This window comes from Sciurus carolinensis, chromosome 19 (assembly GCF_902686445.1).
Source record: "Sciurus carolinensis chromosome 19, mSciCar1.2, whole genome shotgun sequence".
Classification (NCBI taxonomy): Eukaryota; Metazoa; Chordata; class Mammalia; order Rodentia; family Sciuridae; genus Sciurus; species Sciurus carolinensis.
In genome coordinates, this window is record NC_062231.1 from 3,249,250 (window position 1) to 3,265,729 (window position 16,480).

The 16,480-nt window shown below is 38.8% G+C and overlaps 1 pseudogene; it reads right to left on the bottom strand.

The window, feature by feature from the left end:
- Nucleotides 1–1,509: 1,509 nt before the first annotated feature.
- LOC124971136 (vomeronasal type-1 receptor 48-like) lies at nt 1,510–2,471 on the bottom strand (annotated as a pseudogene).
- Nucleotides 2,472–16,480: the final 14,009 nt, after the last annotated feature.

Consider the following 16,480-nt stretch of genomic DNA (forward strand, 5'->3'; position numbering starts at 1 on the left):
TTCAGGAATTCATGCTCTCCTGCTTTTCCTCTGCAAGGTTCACCCTTTCCTTGTGCTGTTAGCCTGTGTGCATCCTTACATCTACAGTGTTTGTATTTTACAGAGTTGATGTGGCTATTTTATTAGGTGTGTGTATTTAGCCACTCTGTATCAACTGATTGGGGAGTTTAATTTATCCATATTTAACAGCTATTGATAATGAGTTAAATGGCCATTTGTTCATTGGTTTCGTTCTGTAATTCTTTGGTCCCCTTTCTTCTCTTTTCTGTGTTTCTTTTCAGTTTTAAAAAAATTCATATTCATATCCTTTGCTTCCTTTACTTCTTACACTTTTATTTACAGATATTTTATTTGAGAGTATTTTTATTTGACATTTTTCTAATTTAAATAGAATGTATTATAAATGCATAATTTTCACAACAATGATATCATGATTAGGTAAATTTCCATGTGTGGCTTACTGTTTAAATATTTCATCCATAAATACATATCTACTACAATGCTTAAAGTCTTTCAAAGACTAAGTGCACAGAGTGGTACTTAACAGAATCCATATATAGAATGTCTTTCTTGTGAAAGACTGAGAAGAAGACTTGAACTTTTCAAAACCAGTCTTCAAATCATTGGGACAAATTAGCTATCATGTTTTAAGCTCACCAAATTACACATTGGCATATTTAGAATCTTATCACTTACTTTTTAATTTCAGAAAGAGTATTTTTCACAACTGGGTTAAGACAATTGCATACCTTGCTGCTCACTTTCTTGCGTTTCTGAATATCATTCTGTTTTCTGCATCTATCAATTTGACTACTCCAACTTCTACCTTCTTTAAGTATATTTATACAATATTTGTTCTTTTGTGACTGACTCACTTCACTGAGTAGAGTAACTACAAGGTATGGCATCATGTGCCAGAATTTTCTTCTATTTTAAGAGGTAATTATATTCCAGTGTTGGGAAGAAGTCACCACATATTGTTTATATATTCTTAGGATTTGGGGAATTGAGTTGTTGCTACTTTTAAATATTTAAAACATAGATTTTTGAGCAATGGTGTGGAAATGACTCTTTGACTCCCTGCATGTAGTGTGTGTGTGTGTGTGTGTGTGTGTGTGTGTGTGTATGTGTGCTGAATCATGTGATATTTTATGGTAGCAAATGTTTACATGCCTAGTTTGAAAAAATACAGATACGTGAGAAAATGCAATTATTGAAAAGCATTGGAACTATTGTAGCTAAAAATAGTTTGGAATAACCCAGGTCATGAAGAGTGACATCCATCTCACAGGCCCCCTTGAATACCCAATGAGAAACATGAACTCCTGGTAATATCTCAGGGAGGCACATGTTTTAATTTTCTTTTATGTATTTGCCATCTTCACATATCCAAGTAGATGGATTTAATAGAAGAAGTGGGACTTTCTATTGCATTTAAAGCAAAGAGTATATACACTCTGCCATGATCAATTATTCCAAAGCCAGCACATTTTCTCATCTTAACAGAACTTATCCATTACTGGTTACTGAACTATTTACTCTCTTCCCCCACATCTATCTCAAAATACTAATTATACGTTTTTCAGTGGCAAGGAACACCAAAGGACTGAATGAGGCGTAGCTATGGACCACAAGAATCTGGATACAGTAAAATATTGGATCATCATTCAGTGTTATTCTTGCATAAGTGATAATTCTGTCCATAATGGACATGACCACAAAGCAACTCAAGAGCAGCAGGATTGTCTGTGTGGCCCTCAGTTCTGGGGATGATATTGGAGACAGGCTGGTTCTGTGAAGGTGCTGGGACAGCCTCTTACACCTGCACAAGAGAGCCACCATGTATCCATTTGAGATGGTCATTATTCCCATAAGGGAGGCTTCCCTGAAGGCCAACAGGCTGGCAAAGGTGTGCCCAGGAAGAAACTCACGGGCAAAACAGAGCAGGATTCTGTGACATACATAAAGTCATCTGAGGTCAAATTGGGACTAGCACTAATGGAGATGAAGAGGTGGCTACTAAATAATGAATAAATGACACACAGGAAAAGAAGGGAACACAGGTTGTGACATGAGGATTTATGTTTGAACTTTGACAAGCAGGAACTTCTGGGGCTGAGGGTGATGGCCTGGAGGACACTCAGCAGGCAGGTGGTGCAGAGGAAGAAGCCCCTCATTAACCTGTACAGGTAGATAAGTACTTTACAGGTCATGTCACCCTGTCTTTCAGTCTTTCCCTCCTGAGGTGTAAAAATATCTGCAGCTATGAAGCCATTGATTAGCAGCATTAGTAGGTGGATTAGGGCCAGGAGACCAATAGGCAGGTCAGTGGGCTTAGGTCTGTGCCCAGTAATGTACAAGGAGACATGGAAGAGAAGAAGAATGATGTTGGTTAAGATCCCGATGCCAAGTTCAATATACACAGTGTTTCTTATGTGGGTATCACTGTACAATCTGTTGTTTTTGTTCATCTTACAGGGGAAAGAAGAATTTTGTGCACTCCTTAGTAAGAAAGCCAAGAAATTCAAAAAAAAATTTGCAAGTAGGACCTTCTTCAATCCCAATGAACAACACTGTCATCAGGAAAATAAGGAGGATTCATCTGAATTTATCTGTGTTCCACATGAAAACTCACTTGTGCTAATTGGTATATAGCAGTGCCTGCCTGAAATTCCAGTGACTTGAGAGGCTGAGGCAGGAGGATCTCAAGGGTGAAGGAAGTGAGACTCTGTCTCAAAATGCACAATAAAAAGGACTGGGTGTAACTTGGTGCTGGTGCACTTACCCACCAAGCAATCCATAGCACAAAACAAAAACAAAAACAAAACTAAAAATAAACAGAAAAACCTCCTGAGTTCCATCTCATACCACCCAGAACCCATCCCTATTCTCTTCCTTGTCCCAACACCTCCCACAATGGCTGGATTCCACAATGGCATACATATTGGTACTTCAGTTTTCATGTACATTAGGAATCACTAGCAGGACTAGGTGGTGCACTCCTGTAATCCCAGCAACTCAGGAGACTGACTGAGGCAGGAGGACCCCAGTCTCAAAATGAAAAATAAAAAGGTTGGTGCTGTGGCTCAGTATTAAGCACCCCTGGAGTCAATCCCTGGTTAAAAAAAAATGAATTGTCATTTTTCTACTATTTCTTCATGTCTGAGATTTTCTGGGGAAGACAGAGTCTTACACGATTTTCATGTGCCTGATCTTGTTTGTCAGTTTTGGGTGAATTTGAGTGGGGTCGATTGCAGGAAACTGGAGTTGAGGCCCTCCCAAGCAAAGAGTGTCCACAAAATAGACATGTACAGAATTATTTCATGTCAGCACCATTCTGATTCTAGCTTATTTACTGCCAGACCACCTATTTGTAATATATAAACAAGAAAATGTTGGTATGAAGCCTGAAGTCAGAGCGATTGCACTTACATCTATGAGCTGCTGTTTTCAGTAGCATCAGCTTAAGCACTGTCTGATGCTGAGGTTCAGTCATCTCAGTTATAACTTAAATAGTCATGTGATGTATATCCTGAGGACATTATGTGTGAAAAAAATAAGGTCTGCATACCAACCTGGGAAGTGTTTCTGGCACATAATGAACTCTCTAGAAATGTTGGCTTCTATTTTTATTACCATTCACTTCTTCATGCATGTGACTTGGCAACATCAATTCAACTCTTAATAACAGATCAGCTCTGTTGCTGCCTGAAAAGAGGGGGTAGAAATTAGAATTTTTTCCTGTGTGTAGTGATACATGCCTGTTTTCCCAGCAGTTCTGGAGCCTGAGGCAAGAAGTTCATAAGTTCAAACCAACCCCAGCAAGATAGTGGGACCCTAAGAAATTCAGGAATACCCTGTGTCTAAATGAAATATATAAAAAGGGGTAGGGATGAGGGTCAGTGTTTAACTCCCTGTGGATTTAATCCCTTCTACCAAAAAAATTAGTACAACACCTGGACAATCCTATTCAGAGAACTCTGTTGGAATTTTAGAATCCTCTGATATGGTTGTACATGTCACATTTTTAAAAAAATCCTCTAACCAGAATAACTAGCCTATGTTAGAATTTTCTAGAAATATTACCAATAGAATAGTCATTTTCTTTTTCAGTCCTTTTCAAGGGTTCACAATCATAGTAGTACAGAGAACAACAATTAAAACAGACTCATTTCAAAGGTTTGAATTAAAGGATGAGTATCCAGCCCAATCTTGAAAGATGGACTCTAAGCTGTTATCTGTTTTCCAAATTAAAGGTGACATTCCTCCAGACTCAAAATGTCCAAGCCTAAAATTTTTCCTGAAAATTTGGTAGCAATATTTTTTATGGAGTGCATTTAATTAAATATCATCTGTGTGAGCTACATAGTATTGTAAAATCTTTTAGTCACATAGTCAAAAAGAAATATCACCTGAAAATCAAGCATATATGGATAATTTATTTTATGGCTAGTGGTTCTATAAAGTAATATCTATGGGGAAAAATGTTAACCCCTCACAAACATTATATATGCCATTTAAGAAATCATACTTCAGGCAGGTATTTAGTTAAACATTTGAAGCGTGGATTTCTGAAATATAATATAATATAATATAAAATGTAATGAGGTAACCATAAGATTGATGGACCTTGTATTTGAAATAGTAATAAAGTCCTGCTTAAATATATTTTACTACAATATTCCTATTGATTTTAAAAAGTTCTTTATATAAAATATGACCTTGTTTTCCTATTCTCAGTCTCAATAAAGAGAAGTCAGTAAGAACAAAGAAGATGATCAAGTAGAAAAAAAGGTGAGAATTTAAAAGATAATGACCAAGTAATGTGACAAATTTCTTCATTCACTTATCAACATATTTGAGTTGGACCCACAGGAATCCCAAGAACACTTTGGAATACCAAAGTTCCACTCATCTCTAAGCTTTATGGGTCACAAAATGATAACTTGAGACCGATATGTGGTGATAATGCCATAAACCTGTTGTTGTTGTTTTTTTTCATGTAAGATAAAATTTCTGGGTTTCAAAGAATTATCTTTATTTATATTTATTTATTTTGATACCATGGTTTGGACCCATCGAACCCAGGGACACTCAACCACTGAGCCACATCCCCAATCCTTTTTATTTTTTTATTTTGAGAAATGGTCTTCCTAAGTTGCTTTGGGCCTCACTATGATGTGGACAGTGGCCTCAAAGTTGTCTCAGCCCCATAAGCTTCTGGGTCAAACAGTGATCTTAAATAGATACATATTATCATTGAATAACTACCATTTAAAATAGTTGCAAAATACCTTCACTCCTATGATTTCTATGAAATATGAGTTTTGTTTAATTCAGCTTAAATCATTTTAAAAATCTGAGATAACACCAAATTCTATTGTGTGCATGTATGAATATGAAACAGTGATACCTATAATGCACTAATAAAATGAAAAGAATTAAAGGAAAAAATCAGCTAATAAATAATAATACTTGGCATTACAGAACTCTTCAAGGAGTACACTTTAATAACCTGTAAATCAGGGCACTAAAAGTTATTAGTTGCAGTGTTACTTTAGAAACTGCAGTCCTGTCAACCTAAAAGTTTTAGGACAGTCAGGAATGTACAGATGCCATGAATTGGCAGTGATATTCAGGAAATCATAGTTCTAGTACAGTTTTAAAAACCACTGGAAAGTATGTTTTCCTCTGGAGGTGAAATTCCACCATATCAATAGGAAAAGTAAACCTCCTTTTTGAGTGCAAATAAAGGAAATTGGCCAGATTTCATGTCATCATAAGCACCAACTTAGCTTCCTCAGGTAGAGCCAGGCTATACAACAGTACATATTTCACACTGTAACTTCTGAATCACACACACTCAATGGCATCAGTTAGACATACACACCAAACACATAGCTCAAATTTTTTCTCAACATTATGTAATAAGTAACTATTTTAAAGAAATTCAGATAGCTATCTTTTGGCTAATGTGTCATTTTAATAGAAAGCGTTCTGGTGAATATGCTCATCTCCTCAAAACAGAAAATTCCCTGGAATGTCCCCTTTTACCTGGGTCTCCTCAGACTCGCATCTGACTAGCACAGCACAATCCAGGAGCTCAGGAGACAGAACTGAAGCTCTTCATCATCATCAGCAGGATACCCTATCTGAATACCACTCTTCAGAGGGAGTGTGCTGAGATGGTATTTGAACAACCTATTTGTGTAAGGCAAAAAAATTATATTTCAATGAAAAAAAAAAAAGAAAAACCAGGCAACCTTCAGAGACAGTTGGCATTCTGTATATGAGGACATATATCAAAGGGAAATAAAATAATTTAATGAAATAGGTCAGATTGAAGGAGAGGAAGGAAAAGGCAGGAAAGATTAACTGGGAAGATTAGGAAAAATATCATATGGATAAAAAAGAAAATAAAAATAAAAGAAAAGTAAAATAAAATAAAAAAGTAAAATAAAATAATAAAAGTAAAAGAAAATCTGAGATTCCACTTGTTTGAGTTGATAGTGAAGGCTGAGGTCCCTCAGAGGAAGGGCAACCCCACCGAGACTCTTTTATTATGAGGTTCAAGGGCTTATCATATTAGACCTTGTATCATTCTGCAGTTTCTAAAATTTGGGACAATCCTATGTAATATGACATCATCAAATGGACCCTCAACAAGTAAGGAATGTTCAGGATGCTGCACCAGAACTGATGGTCTGGGGCAATTGGAGCATGAAAAGGAAGGAGAAAAGCTGTCTGCACACAGCAGTGGGAGCTTGGACACAAAGCTGGACAGATTCCAGCAGAAAGGAAGGAAGGGACATGCATCCTTTGTCCTCTGAATCCTGAAGTAATCATGCCTAACTTTTAGGGAGAAGATGATGTGTGAATAACAGGATTCATGTCCAGCCTCACACAGAAGACGAGAGAGCAGACTTTGGTTTGTCTTTATCAAAGTTCAATTTTACTGTAGCTCAAGTTCACCACCATTATCACCTCAATCATCTCCTTCTACAAGTTGATTTAAAAATTGACAAAGGATCTGGGAGGTGAGATAGGTCCTGCTTCAGGCAGATGGTTTTGGAATTGTAAATAAACTGGGCAGCGTGCTCTATCTTGTGACCCATGTCCAGCTGGAAAACTATGAGGAGCACTAGGAGACAGCCAGCACATCAGGGGAGGCAAAGCCCTCAGCTGCCAGCTGTCAGTTCTGTGTAGAGGAATCCTCTGAAATAAATGACACACAGCTTATGGTAATCAAAACCCTGGAGAAGATTTGAGCAAATGAATGGAACTCCTATTTCTGAGAACAGTGTAAGAATTATACAAAATTCTTTGTAAATGAAAAGAATTGTTAGTATAGCTTTTGTTTCAGAAAATTGACATTTCCAATATTTTCAAATAAATCTTCACAAATTTCAGGAGAAGAGAGAGGAAATAAAGAAATAGGGGCCCGGCATCAAGATTTAAAAACTTGGAAAAATTATGCAGAGTACAGAAATCACTTATATCAACAGTAGTTCTTTTAAGTTATGATAATGACAAAAGCACAATATGTGTATTTAATCAAAATGTGAAATTAAAACGTGTCATTTGCCTGGTAAAATGTGTTGAAAAAGTAATGTTTAAAACCTCAAGATAATATTTCATATATACCTTGCATATTAATGGAACTAGTCAGTAAATGGAATTTAGTTCATGAAAAATTAAAATTTATTGATGTCTCCTATGCAAAAATTTGAGTAATTGTTAGCAGTCTCTAAATTAAAGTCATAAATAGGCTAGAAAGGAAATGTCCTCATTGTGCCATGCAGGACACATTCTCTTGCCTGATGGGATTCTTAGAACTGATGTCTCTTCTGCATATCTGCATATACCAACAACCTTTAGGAAGATGAAAAGGAGGTAGGTTTACATTTTTTTTCTGTAAATGCATATGTATAAAAAGATGTACTTAAAAAACTGAAACCTGAACATACAGACCAGGACAGAATGAGGTTTAACTTCTCTAAATATTCTTCCTAACAAAACGTCTTTCAGGCACATTTATTATTAGGGAAATGGGAAAGAGAATTTTTAAATGAATAACAAAAAGAATCAAGATTAATGAACACAAATATTCTTCATACCCAGCTATTGAAAATTACATTCTTGGGTCTTTTGGAGCAAGGACAAGGAAACCACCATCAGATTCACTTGTCTTTTTAATATTTCTTGTGACGGTCACATCAGGACCAGTATCTTCTCACTTGAAATTTGCTCATGGGCAGACCACAGGTTATGGACTGTCACTATTAATTTTTATTCATGTGACTAAATGTAGTTGAGAATAGATTTCATGAGAAATTACAATAGATACTTGTGATAATGTGAGGATACCCTCATTTCCTTTTGGACAATGTAAAATTATTTTTTTAACTCTTCAAATTATAAAGTCACATATCTATAAATAGTTCTTGTTCAGGAAGGTGAGAGAAGTCCAGCTGAGTACTTTTAATGAAAAATGGACAGGGAAATGTATTACTTCTCTGATTATTGTATAGGAGTAAATAACATATAAATTAGGAAATAGTGTAAATAGCATATGTAACATGAGTACTGTTATAGGAGTCTGATGAAAATTAAATGTGAAACTGAAATAATTGACGTTTCCCATGGAAAACTCTGACCATTTTTATATTTTTAAGAGTTAACAGATGACATAGCCTAGGAAGATTTCCTTCACTGAATTTTACAGAGCACAGTTGCCTGCATTGTGTATAGTGGTTAGAGCTGGATGTCTCTATTAAAGCTACCAGAATTCTTACTTCAAGATCCAAGTTTCCCCATCACACCCTCATTGCAGAAGTCCATGCACCCACTCACTACATCTGTGGAAAAGAGAGTAACTCACCTGGATGGATGAGGGGCACTTGGTGCACCTGAGAATCACCTGCATAGTTTTAAGGAAAGGGCACTCTGAACTTATCTCTCTGCAGTCTGTAATTTTATTGTCTCTAGAAAGGTGACAAGATCCCACTTGGGAGAACAGGACTACACAGTCCCCAGTAGAATATTTCACTTGCCCCTTGATTGGATTCTGTTCTGATTAATAGCCTTCTGGGGAGAGTGGTGCTCAAAGTTTTCTCTAAGTACCCTTGACAATAAAGTGTGTCTCAAGTATGTAGACAATACCAACTTCTCTCACTTTGATCCAAATTTTCAATTAGCTCAGACCCACTCAATGTGTCGTGATGCCTGGATTCTGGTGTGAGAGATTCCTAGTGCCTCCTGTGACTCTGAACATTTTCTGTCCACAGTGTCTGAGTGGTGCCCGCTTTCTCACTCCATTTTCAAGTGGATCACCTGGTTTCCTAATGTTACTGCTCACGTTCACCATGATTTCCATGCTGAAATTGTCAGGACTCAAGCCGTGCATCACAGGAAGTTGCACTTGAAACAAAATTGACAGAGGCAGAGCTGCAGGTGGGGGTTGAGGTGATGGCAGGCAGGTGGAACACATTTAGAGCTGAGGCAGAGTCCGAGCTGGGCTCCACTCTGCTGGGAACCTGAGTGGTCATCCTCATCTTCAAAAATGGAGATAGGAAAAGACTCACACTTCCTTTAAAAGGATCAATACAAAGGGAAGCCCATGACCTACAATCCTAAACAAAACCCAATTATTTAAGTAGACTCAGTGATGGTCCAGTTATTGGATGTATGAGACAATTCTCCAAAACAACTGTAATCAAGATATTAATAGTTAATACAGATATAATAGATGAAAGGATTATTTTCTGAGAGATATGGATAATTATAATCAAATAAAAAAATCAAGAACTAAAACATATAGTATGTACAGTATAAAATCTCATGTGGATTGGAGTGGGGAGGGTTGGAAACTGCAGAATTGAGCTTTAGGGAACTGAAAAATCCATTAATATCCATCCAAAGTCATGGAGAGATAGTCAAAATAAAGATACTCAAAATAAAGATTTAGGACCAGGAATGTAGCTTGGTGGTAAAGCCCATGCTTCATATGAGGAGGACCTGCATTCAATCCCCAGCATGTAAAAATGTATATAAATTTTTTAGAATCTGGGATGATATGAGGTGATCTGAAGTATACTTTTGTATAATTAGAACTTGGAAAAGGAAAATATTAACCAAAAATTATTGCCTAAGATTTATGAAACCTAATGAGACACATCAAATAAAATTTTCAATGAATCCTAAGGGAAAACACATATGATAGGTAGACACATTGCAGTGGAAATGCTGATATAGTTTAGAGAAGAGGAGTCCCCCAAAAACCCATCTGTGGGAGAATAGAAGGTTTAGAGGTGACGTTATTGGTCTCTGGGACCCTTAACTCAGTCAGTGAATTAATCCACTGATAGGGATTAACTGGTTGGTAGCTGTGGGCAGCAGTGTATGACTGGAGAAGGTAGGTCACTTAGGGCCTGCCTTTGGAGATTTTATTTCTCATGGTGAAGAGTTCTCTCTCTCCACTTCTTGATGGGCATATGCTGAGCCTTTTTCCTCCACTACATTCTTACACCATGATGTCCTGCCTCACTTCAGGAATTTCTGCTCTGAAGGTATTTGCATTGTATCACACGTGAGTGTAAACAGTAAGACTAGTTAAATTCTTGAATTTTTTTTTGTGGTTAATTCTAGTTCTATGGAGAATGTCATTAGTGTATTTTAGAGATTTCATTGAATGCGTATATTCCTTTTTGAATACATATACTGCTTTTTGATTTATTTTGCTTATCCAAGAACATGGGAGGTCTTTCCATCTACTGAGGTTCTCTTCAATTTTTTTCTTCAGTATTCTGTAGTTTTCATGGTAGAGACTTTTCACATCCTTGGTTAGATCAACTACTGGGTTTTTTTTAAGACTATTGTGAAGTGGGTGGGAGGGCTTCCTATTTCTTTCTCAATTGAATCACTGCTGTTGTATAGAAAAGTTATTGATTTTTAAGTATTGATCTTATGTCCTGGTACTTTGCTAAATTCATTTGTCAACTCCAGAAGTCTTCAGGTTAAATTTTGTGGGGCTACTAGATGTAAGATCATGTCTTTAGCACACAGTGATAGTTTGATTTCTTTACCAATTTGTATCCCCCTAATTTCCTTCTCATGCCTGACTGTCCTGGCTAGAGTTTCAAGAATTATATTGAATAGAAGTGGTGGGACTGAATATTCTTATCTTGTTCTTGATCTTAGTGGAAGTGCTTTCATTTTTTCTCCATTCAATCTGATGTTGGCTATGGGTTTGTCATGTAAATCTTTTATAATGTTATTTCTATCTGTAGTTTCTTCAGTGTTTTTTAAATTTATTTTTACAGGCTGGATTTTTAAAAAATAATTTATTTATTTTGATTCATTGTAAACAAATGGGGTACAACTTGTTTCTCTGGTTGTATATGAAGTAGACTTGCACAATTTGTGTAATCATACATATATAGCATAATGATGTTTGTCTTATTCTATTATTTTTCCTTCCCCCACTCCTCTTTTTCCTCTATACAATCCATCCTTCCTCCATTCTTGCCTCCCTCCAACCCCCCATTATGTATCATCATCTGCTTATCAGAGAGATCATTTGGCCTTTGGTTTTTTTGGGATTGGCTTATTTCACTTAGCATGATATTCTCCAACTTCATCCATTTGCCTGCAAATGCCATAATTTTATTCTTCTTTATGGCTGACTAATATTCCATTGTGTGTATATACCACAGTTTCCTTATCCATTCAACAATTGAAGGGCATCTAGGTTGTTTCCACAATCTAGCTATTGTGAATTGAGCAGCTGTGTCACTGTGGTATGCTGTTTTAAAGTGTTTTGGGTATAAACTAAGGAGTGGGATAGCTGGGTCAAATGGTGGGTCCATTCCAAGTTTTCTAAGGAATCTCCACACTGCTCTCCAGAGTGGCTGCACTAATTTGCAACCCCACAAGCAATGTATGAGTGTACCTTTCTCCCCACCTCCTCACCAACACCTACTGTTGCTTGTGTTCTTGAAAATAGCCATTCTAATTGGATTGAGATGAAATCTTAGGGTAGTTTTGATTTGCATTTCTCTTATTACTAGAGATGTTGAACATTTTTTTATATATCTATTGATTGCTTGCAGATCTTCTGTGAAGTGTCTGCACATTTCCTTAGCCCATTTTTTGATTTGGTGATTTGTATTTTTGGTGTAAAGTTTTTTGAGTTCTTTATAGATTCTGTAGATTAGTGCTCTATCTGAAGTATAAGTTGCAAAGATTTTCTCCCACTTTGTAGACTCTCTCTTCACATTGCTGATAGTTTCCTTTGCTGAGAAAAAGTTTTTTAGTTTGAATCTATCCCAATTATTGATTCCTGCTTTTTTTTCTTTGCTTTGGGAGTCATGTTAATGAAGTCTGATCCTAAGCCAAAACACTGAAAGCATTCCCCCTAAAAACTGGAACAAGGCAGAGATGCCCTCTTTCACCACTTCTATTCAACATCGTCCTTGAGACTCTAGCCAGAGCAATTAGAACCAAGAAATTAAAGGGCTATGAATAGGAAAAGAAGGACTCAAACTATCCCTATTTGCCAATGACATGATTCTATGTTTAGAGGAGCCAAAAAAATTCCACCAGAAAACTTCTAGAATTCATAAATGAATTCAGTAAAGTATCAGGATATCAAATCAGTGCTCATATATCTAATGCATTTTTATTCATAAGTGATGAATCCACAGAAAGAGAATTTAGGAAACTACCCCATTCACAATAGCCTCAAAAAATTAAAATACTTGGGAATCAATCTAACAAAAGAGATGAAAGAACTCTACAATGAGAACTACAGAACACTAATGAAAGAAATTAAAGAAAACCTTGGAAGATGGAAAGATCTCCCATGTTCTTGGATAGGCAGAATTAATATTGTTAAAATGACCATACTACCAAAAGTGCTATACAGATTCAATGCAATTCCAATTAAAATCCCAATGATGGGGGGCTATCCAAGATGGCAGACTAGAGGGTGACTGCATCTCCAGTCACTCCAGAACCCAGGATTCAAGAAGGGGAGGCATTGAGAGACCTGGACTAAAATAGAGCCACGGGTGAGTCTCCCCCACCGGGTGAAGCTTGGCCTGGGCGGAGGCCCGGATAGAGGTGGCTTATCAGAGCAGGACAGGGCAGCTAGAGTCTTCCCCAGGCAGCCCTGCGCAGTCCAGCAGTGGGCTCCTCCCACATGGCCAGCTTCTCCAGCTTCTCAGAGCAGGCCCCCCAGTGAGGCCTTTCTGCACAGAACCAGCTCCAAGTCCCGGAGCCAGCACGGTGAGCTCCGGCCTGCAAGCAGCTTCAGGGACCAGGACAGGGCAGCCAGGGACTTCCCCAAGCAGCCCGGCCCCCTCCGGCGGGAGGTGCCTTTCAAGGCTGGCTTCTCGGAGCAGACCACCCAGTGAGAGCCTTTCTACACAGAGACAGCCACAAGTCCCCGAGCCAACGGAGAGCTCCAACCCACAGGCAGCCTCTGGGATCAGGGCAAAGCAGCCAGAGACTTCTCCAGGCAGCCCTGACTCCTCCAGCCACAGTCTCTTTCCACGGGGCAATCCAAGATGGTGGACTAGAGGGTGGCTGCATCTCCAGTCACTCCAGAACCCAGGATTCAAGAAGGGGAGGCATTGAGAGACTCAGACTAAAATAGAGCCACGGGGTGAGTCTCCCCCACTGGGTGAAGCTCGGCCTGGGTGGCAGGCATGGATAAGGGCAGCTTATCAGAGCAGGGAAGGGCAGCTAGAGTCTTCCACAGGTAGCCCTGCTCACTCCAGTGGTGGGCTCCGCCCACATGGCCAGCTTCTTGGAGCAGGCCCCCCAGTGAGAGCCTTTCTGCACAGAGCCAGTTCCAATCCCTGGAACCAGTAGTGGGGTAGGGGCAGCTTTCTTCGGATGCACTGCATTATCAAGTTCCTCCAAGACTTCAGGATATTGAAAGCTGGGAGGTGATACACTGAACATCTACAGGGACACTATAAGCCAATAGAGGAAATCTGCAATATCTCCGAGTCCCACTGACATCTGACCAATATGAGAAAACAAGGGAAGAAAATATCCCAAACAAACCTATATTGTTCCGTCCAGCGGAACCAGCGCAGAGAAAGGAGACACCACCAATCTTTAGTTGACCAGATTTATTGCGTCCTTCCTGTTTTTCTGCCTCCTTTATTCTGCTCCTATGTCCCTTGTTCTTCCCTCTCCCTCTCTCCTCCCCCAGGCTCCTAGCTTATTAGCCAATTATAGCAAAGCTTTCTCTCATGCAGGAGAGCATGCAGAGGAATGTCAGCATAGCACTATATGAATCACGAGCTGTCCACGCGCAGCATGATATTAGATAGCCAATCCTAGAGCCTGGCGTCAACACGTCATAAGTCTCCAAGGAACTAGTAGGCAAGCAACCTTTATGGGTACTTCCTTATTTTGGTACCCAGTGCCCTTTGGCTCATTGCCAGGCGCCATCTTGTCCAAGACTGGCCCTCAACAGGCTCCCCCTTTTTGTTATAAAAAGAAAAGGACAGCGACTGTACCTGTCTTAGGTGCCAGAGTCAGACTTTATCCTTACCCATCATTGGGAGTCAAAGAGCTGTTGGCATGCTTTGATCCCTGTCTTAGGTTGGTATAAAGTCCACCCTGTGCTTACCCATCATTGACTACCAGTCCTGTAATTGGGAGAGCCAAATCTGAGGATCAGAGCCTTGGTCCATGGCCATAGGGCTTGCTGCACCACTAAGTCTTGCCGTCTTTGATGACTCCTTAGAGACAACAGATATCTGAGCAGCAATAATAACAGCAAGAATAACAATCCCATCATAGCAAAACTTCCCATCCATTGTTACCAAATTGTAATGCTGACTGAAAGAAACTAATGGCTTCTGGCATACCCTGGGACCTTGACCTAGTACTATTTACCACAAATATAGAATTTCTCATTAGGGTAGTCAAATTAGTAAACTCTTTAGTCCATGTCCCATTAAGCATGCTAGCAAGCCGTTTGGACAGATTGGCAGCAGCAGTAATATTAGAATAGGGTAACGGGTAATGCATAGTGCTTGGGCATGCACTAGACAGTCCATCTGTGTGGTAATAGTCAACATGTCCACTTGTTCTTGTGGTAAGTTCACTCTTTGGTTTAGAATCAGGATTCCTGTGGTGAGATGCACATTGATGTTTTCCTGGGCTGTCAATGCTTCAGCAGTGGCTTGTGACAGATTGTTGAGCAGTGAGCAGTAGGAATAGCAGTTCCTAGGGCAAGTCCAGCAGCAGTGGCAGCAGTTGCAGCAACTGCCTCAGCAACAGTGATGGCTATAATGGTTGAGATACCAAAATCTCTTTTTGCTTTCATGGGTAGGAAATTCCACTCACTATGTATTAAGGTCACTGGGACTGGAATGAATTTTGGAATCCTGGCAATCACAGCCAGAGGAAATAGTGAAGCATCCCAACAACTAGACACATAACACTCTTAACACATAACACATAACACTCTTAACACATAACACAGTTAAGGACCTCAGTATCATTATCATTGTTATTAGTAATGTTAATATCAAACTTAGAACTCTTAGACAGAATGAACACAAACAGAGACGTGACACATACGGGAGTAGGGGGGGGAAACCTGATAAAAGGAAGAGTAATTGGCCTCGCACCCTGTATAACTATAAACAGGTGTATACTTCCCTTTATATAGGTTTGCTTTAGACTATACCTTTAATGAATGAGAGAGAGATTGCCTCCCTGTATTATGGCAGTTTCTGAGGTGGCTAACCAGAGAAAGCAAAGACTACCTCTTAACTTGAAGTTTAGACTAGTAATAAGTGGGTTTACAGTGGAACCAGCTGGTAGGTAAGGAATACCTAGAAGTTCTGTACTAGGAAATAATTGAGTGAAAATTTGTGTGCCATGAGTGATATATTCCCAAAAGTTTTAGGAAGAGCTAACAACAGCAGGCTTACCACCATCACCATCATTTTGTGTTTTGGTGCCATTTTCTTTCTTATGGATAGTTCTTACCAAGTGCTCCAGGACCCAGATAGATTGTTGTTGGTCCTGAGGAAAAACACAAACAGATCCTCTTCCCCAAATTAATACTGGGTCAGGTCCTTTCCAGGACCCAGTCAAGATGTCTTTCCACTTTGCTTGTGGATGGCCACCAGACTTTCCACTAAAATGTCTATCAACCGCAGTACAGCCCATAGCATCCAAAGTTAAAACATTGAGGGTGAATAAAGCAAGGTTAAGTCTGTTCTTGGGAGGGGCTAATGCCCCTATTCCCCCTTTTTTTTTAGTTAAGCAGACTTTCAAATGTTTGATTAGCTCTTTCCACGATAGCTTGTCCTTGTGGATTGTAGGACAATCCTGTAGAATGATAGATATTAAACTTTGAGCAAAACTGTTGAAATAAAGAAGAAGTATACACAGTCCCATTATCTGTTTTAAATGATTTTGGCCTTCCCATAGTAGCAAAGGCTTG